A 5778-nucleotide genomic window follows, 5' to 3' on the forward strand; every position below is an offset into this window, starting at 1 on the left:
TGGGCAAGGTGTAGCCCTCAATTCATTCATAATCTTAACAGCATTTTTCATCTGTGACCATAGGCTTGTTTCCTTGTTCTGTTTTTAAATTACTGTCTGGAAAAGGGGTTTTAAAGTTCCCACTATATTCTGACCAGGACTTTCTTATCTGCAGCTCAATGACTGCAGATGCCCACAGGAGCTGTGAATGTGGCTTCACCCATTGGTAGGAAGCTTCCCACTGTAATGTCTAAAGGTTAAATATCCCTCTAACATACTGAGTATAACGTTTAATAAATCAAGGTGCATTGGTTTTATCCATTGAGACAGAATTACATTTTTAAGAACTTAAGTAATCAATATCTTCTACAAAAAATTAAATTGAGTTTGAGATACAGGAAAAGTGGAAAGGGAGTAAGGAGTGATGCTGTGCAGTATTGTTTATATGTCTTTAAATTTAGAGCTGATGTATGCTCCAATGGAATAGGAATGCTGAGAAAATATTATCTAAGTACTGCGTTGACTCCAGTAAAGTAAGATTAATCTAATTTTCACATCCCATATTAGCTATGTTTGTGAAACTGTTACCTAATACCTGACATAAACAATGGAAGAAAGTTTTATTTTGGCTTACATTTCACATGGAAGTCAGTTTATCATGACATGCAAGGCCAGGAAAAATAGCTCTCACAAGTCCAAGAAGTATAGAAAAGAAGAATTCAGCCATAGATAGGTTGAGTTCAGTCCCTAGTTAGCTGTTTCCAACAGCCAAAACTCAGCACCTAAAGGCTTAATATCCTTCAAAAGCAACCCCACTATCTGGGTCCCAAGCATTAAAAGTATAAGACTATAGAAAGCATCTCATATTCTAGCATCTCATATTCTAATTATGTCAGAATCCTAGATTCTGGGCTATAGTGAAGGGAGAGTCATGATGTCTTTCACTTTTCTGCATATCTATGAGCAGAGATCTTTGTTCCATATTATCTTTTTAAGGATGATTTTATTGGGACAATTCATGAAGGTAAAGGTGATTAGCTTCTCCTTAGGGAGAGAATGATTTGCTTATTGTCTGACAAAAATAGTATCTCCCTTTAGGTTATAAGTAGAGGTGCCAAGTATAAGTGCTGTATTGCTAGCACCAGACTTTACTGGAATACAACACATGGCATGTGTGGTTATTTGCTTTTCCCTATTAAAGATAAGTGTCAAAGGCCCAGAAAAAAAAAACATACCCTGTTTTTCATGCATGGGTAGTGAAGATATCGGTGACAAAGGAGTTTCATATTCATATATAGATTCCTGTATCCATAATATGTTCCTGGTTAACTTGATAATTCCCAGGTAAGTCTCAGACTGATCATAATTCATGAAAATTTGATGATGAATACAGGATATCAACAAAGATTCAATTTTTGGAATAAGAAGGATAATGACCTCATGTGGTGATTATCAACGTATAAGAAAAATGTGGCTGGATTAAGTGATGTTATATGGGGAAATAAACTAAATATTAAGTGTAAAAATACAAAGCAGTCAGAAATACTCTTTAAGCATTTTCTAGAGGTAAGTAACCTAGATGTAACTGAGAGATAAATGGTATAGTGTCCTATTATCTATTATTATTGGACTATTAAAAGTTGGTTATGTGAGGCAGGAAAGATAGCTCAGCAGTTGGGAATGCTTTCCACTCTTCCAAGAACAGAATTCTGTTCCAGGAACCTACGTCAGTTGACTCACAACTGCTGATAACTCCAACTCTATGGGAGTAAGATGCTTCTTGCTTCAGCAGGCACCTGAACTCAGGTGTGCGCGTGCCCACACACACACACACACACACACACACACACACACACACACACTTGCAGTTTCAAATTTTAAATTCTTAAAAACAAATTCGTTGTGAACAAATTACTGAATAAATAGGACCACAAACAGGCGTGTAGCTGGTAACCTAGCTGCTCCTAACTCTTCCCCTAAGGAGTGTTTACTATGGGGATCCACCATTATATTACACAGATGAATTCCCCATCATTACAGGAGAGGACTCTTATGTTTCTACCCCACTGATGCCAAACCTGTGACCACTAACAAAATGCACCTCACATGTTCTGGCAGGGAGGATTATCTTTGAAACTTTTGGGGATTTTTTCCTTCATATAACTTTTGATTCACCACCAACTACCTTGCGAAGCTTATCTATGGGTGCCTTCTTACCATTCACAGTGCCTGCCAGCCAACCCTGACCTCCTGACCTCCTGACCTCCTGACCTCCTGACCTCCTGACCACTAAGAAGTGTCAGGTATTTCATTTGACGTTGCCTCACAACTACAAGATGTTGGTAGTCAATGGTGTTTTTGTTTTTGTTTTTGTTTTTTTTTGTGTGTGTGATTGTGGATTGAATGTGAAATTATTTCCCATATTCTGCAGTTGTCTGAAGATTTGTGCACCAACTGGTAGTACTCTTTTTGGAGGTTGAAAACTCCTTGGAATATTGGACTTAACCAACATAAAAACATAATGGTGAGACTAGATCAGTGGTTCTCAACCCTCCTAATGCTGTGACCCTTCAATATAGTTCCTCATGTTGTGTTGACCCAACCATAAATTATTTTCATTGCTGTAATTTTGATACTGTTGAATCATAATGTAAATATATGTGTTTTTAAAAGGTCTTGGGCCACTCTTACGAAAGGATCATTCATCTTCCAAAGGGGCTGCCCCCTATAACTTGAAAACAACTAGAATAGAGAGTGTTAAGCCTGGTTTCGGTACTATCTCTAGATCTTTTTCTTCACTTCAAATGTTACATAGCCAGCAGCCATACACTCCCAATAGCACAACAAAGAAATGATCCTGTAGTCATATCTATCTTCCCTTCTGTCAGGGACTGCACCTACCAAACTGAGCAAAATGGACCTAACCTCCCTCACATTTCTTTTTTTTGTCAGGTATATTATAGCAACAATAAAAAAGAAACATACAATTATCTGTCATGCACACAGCAACTCAGTCATCTGAAATGTTTGAGTGTTAAGATGGTTTCATAAAAGAATATTTAAAGATAAAGTATATGACTATACATTTTATTACCTCCTTCTGGTCATACACCTTGATGGAATTATTGGGTTACTGAGTATGATGTCCTACAGAAATGTATCAACATCCACTGGTAGCTACCTAGAACAGGGAAAAAAAGGGAGTTCTGGGTCAAACAATTTTGATAATTTGGAATTCTACCTAACAAGTCCTGAACAAGGTGAATCTGTTTGTTTGTTTGTTTGTTTTAAGGCAAGGGCTACAAAGAGAGGACATTCATAACTTCATTTATCAGAATTCCCCTGGTATTTTCCATTTGAAATGAAAAGGGCCTGCTGTGGTTTTCTGCAGCCGTTGCAAACACCTTACATTTAATTTAGTATTGGTGTGCCATGGACTGAGGAAAAGATTGCACAGAATTTGACTATTCTTCCCTGGGTCTTTCATGATAAGTCCATCTGAAGAAAAGAAGGTTGTTTAGTCCCTGAGAGCTCTGGGAGCTAGGTTGATATTGTTGTTCTTCCTATAGGGCTGCAAACCCCTCAGCTTTTTCAGTCCTTTCCCTAACTCCTTCACCGGGGTCCCTGTGCTCAGTCCAGTGGTTGGCTGGCAGAGCTCCCAGTTACTAAAACACCAACCAAAAAGTACACATGAAGGGAACCATGGCTCCAGCTGCATATGTACCGGAGGATGGCCTTATCTGGTATCAGTGGGAAAGAAGACTCTTGGTCCTGTGAAGGCTTGATGCCCCAGTGTAGGGGAATGCCAGTGCAGTGAGGTAGCAGTGAGTGGGTGGGTGGGGAAGCACCCTCATAGAAGTAGGGGGAGGGGAGATGGGATAGGGGCTTTGTGGAGGGGAAACTTGGAAAGGGAATAACATTTGAAAAGTAAATAAATAAAATAGCCAATAAAAAAGAAAAAAATAATAAAAAAAAGAAAGTTGTATTTCTTTCTCAAAATATGCACACTTCAGTGCCTCTCACCACTCTTTAATCTCAAGGCTATTAGTTGTGCTATGGACAGATAGTATTTTTCTGCTATTGTGGATAAATAATATGGATTGAAAGAATTGTCTGAGAACTGGATTCAGTGATTCAAAAAGAACTAGGATTCTAACAACAATTACCCAATAGGAAGTTCTATTTCATAAATTAACTGAAAAATTGTGATTCCAACTGATATTGGTGGGGGTATAACAATCATCAATAATACTTTTTCCCAGAGATTTTTTATATCTCTAGTCTACTTAGTTGTGTGGAAACTACAATTACTTTGTTTCTTTTTTTCAAGTATTCTAATTTACTACTAAGAAGTAGTCACACACAGATTCTAAATGTTAAAAGAAATTCTACCAGGACAGCGTTTTTCCACCAGACAAATGTGGAATACTTTCCAAAAATGAGGACACTTTAGGCTTCTTGGGAGAAAATTTCCAAAATAAAATTACCTCATAGTTTATATTTATATTTCCTTTGATGGAAATTATCTAACTACAAAACAGCATGAAATTTAAACTGCATACTGACTGAAATGATTAATGACTCCACTGTGCTGGATTGCCAAGGATGACAGAATTTGTCCTAGATTTTATCTATGTATCAAGATACATGGATTAATGCCTCAAGACTTGTAAAAAGGCCAAAACAAAGTCTTAAGGAGACAGACACCGAGCATAACCTAACCTATGGTGGTTGGTTAGTTGCAGAATTCTGTTGAAAGGGTTTGTTCCTAGGTATGGTTACTGTCTGGTGTAACAAGAGGAGAATGGTTCTCCCCCCTTTTAAAAGAGTTGGCTTCAAAACTTTCCAAGTTACCTTCTTTTAATAGAATCCTCTGACTTGATTTTCATCTATGGATTTAGGATAAGTATACAGATATTTATAAGTAAAGATGTTCTTTGTAATATGGGTCAATATTATACACTTGTAAAATTATATTTTTTAAACTTATATAGAGGTTCATAAATTTCATTGTGGTTCATATATTTAATGAGCAATAAGTAGCTATTCATAGGAACTGCTTCAACATATTTAATGTACATAAATGTATCTAGTCAGTTAAGATAAGCAAGGTGTTCACAAAAAATAAAGTATATACATAGTCAAGGCCCCGAACTAAAGTGAACTTACAAAAATATATCAGAAATTTTCATTGATAAGAATAGAATGATCTTATTTTCATTTTAGGATATGAAGGCTGGAAACATTTACAAATTGGGTTTGAATGAAAAACAGCATTTGAAGTGTACTTAACAAACCCTAGACAAGTAATGTTAAAAAAAATCTGTAATAGAACCCATTGATAGATGGAGAGTGTTGGGTAACTTCGAGAGATATATTTAATGGAATCATCATGATTGGATGAATCAACAGTTCACCTACATAGAATATAGATTAAGTGAAAAGTGAAAGGGAAGGTACCATTTAAAAGTTTGAATCAGTTGAGGTGTAGAATCCGGAAACAGGTTTGGATGACATTACTAGGGAGTAATACTGACTTACTTGAAGACCATGTGTGGCACATATTTCAATCCTATGTAATTCCCATAATTATTTTTGGATAGAAGAAACCAGACAGCTTTTCTGTGGAAAAAAAAAAAGATATGGATGTTTATCTTTCAGAGAGAATAGAAATCAAGGAAGGGAAACAGAGAGGAAGGGGGCACAGACTATTAAAGGTTTTTAAAACCTCTCTTCCTGTATTCCAGACTTCTTCACTAATAACCATTTATCAGAGAGTGCATACCGTATTTGTTCTTT

The 5778-nt window shown here is 36.6% G+C and overlaps 1 long non-coding RNA gene across 1 annotated transcript in view; it reads left to right on the top strand.

Moving 5' to 3' along the window:
* Nucleotides 1–1731: 1731 nt before the first annotated feature.
* The window catches only part of LOC116098007, a 13190-nt gene continuing 9143 nt past the window's right edge, over nucleotides 1732–5778 (top strand). The window contains exons 1-2 of the long non-coding RNA XR_004121653.1: nucleotides 1732–1785; nucleotides 2206–2282. This is a non-coding gene — a long non-coding RNA (uncharacterized LOC116098007). The remainder of the gene's footprint in view (nucleotides 1786–2205; nucleotides 2283–5778) is intronic.

This window comes from Mastomys coucha, unplaced genomic scaffold (assembly GCF_008632895.1).
Source record: "Mastomys coucha isolate ucsf_1 unplaced genomic scaffold, UCSF_Mcou_1 pScaffold20, whole genome shotgun sequence".
Classification (NCBI taxonomy): domain Eukaryota; kingdom Metazoa; phylum Chordata; class Mammalia; order Rodentia; family Muridae; genus Mastomys; species Mastomys coucha.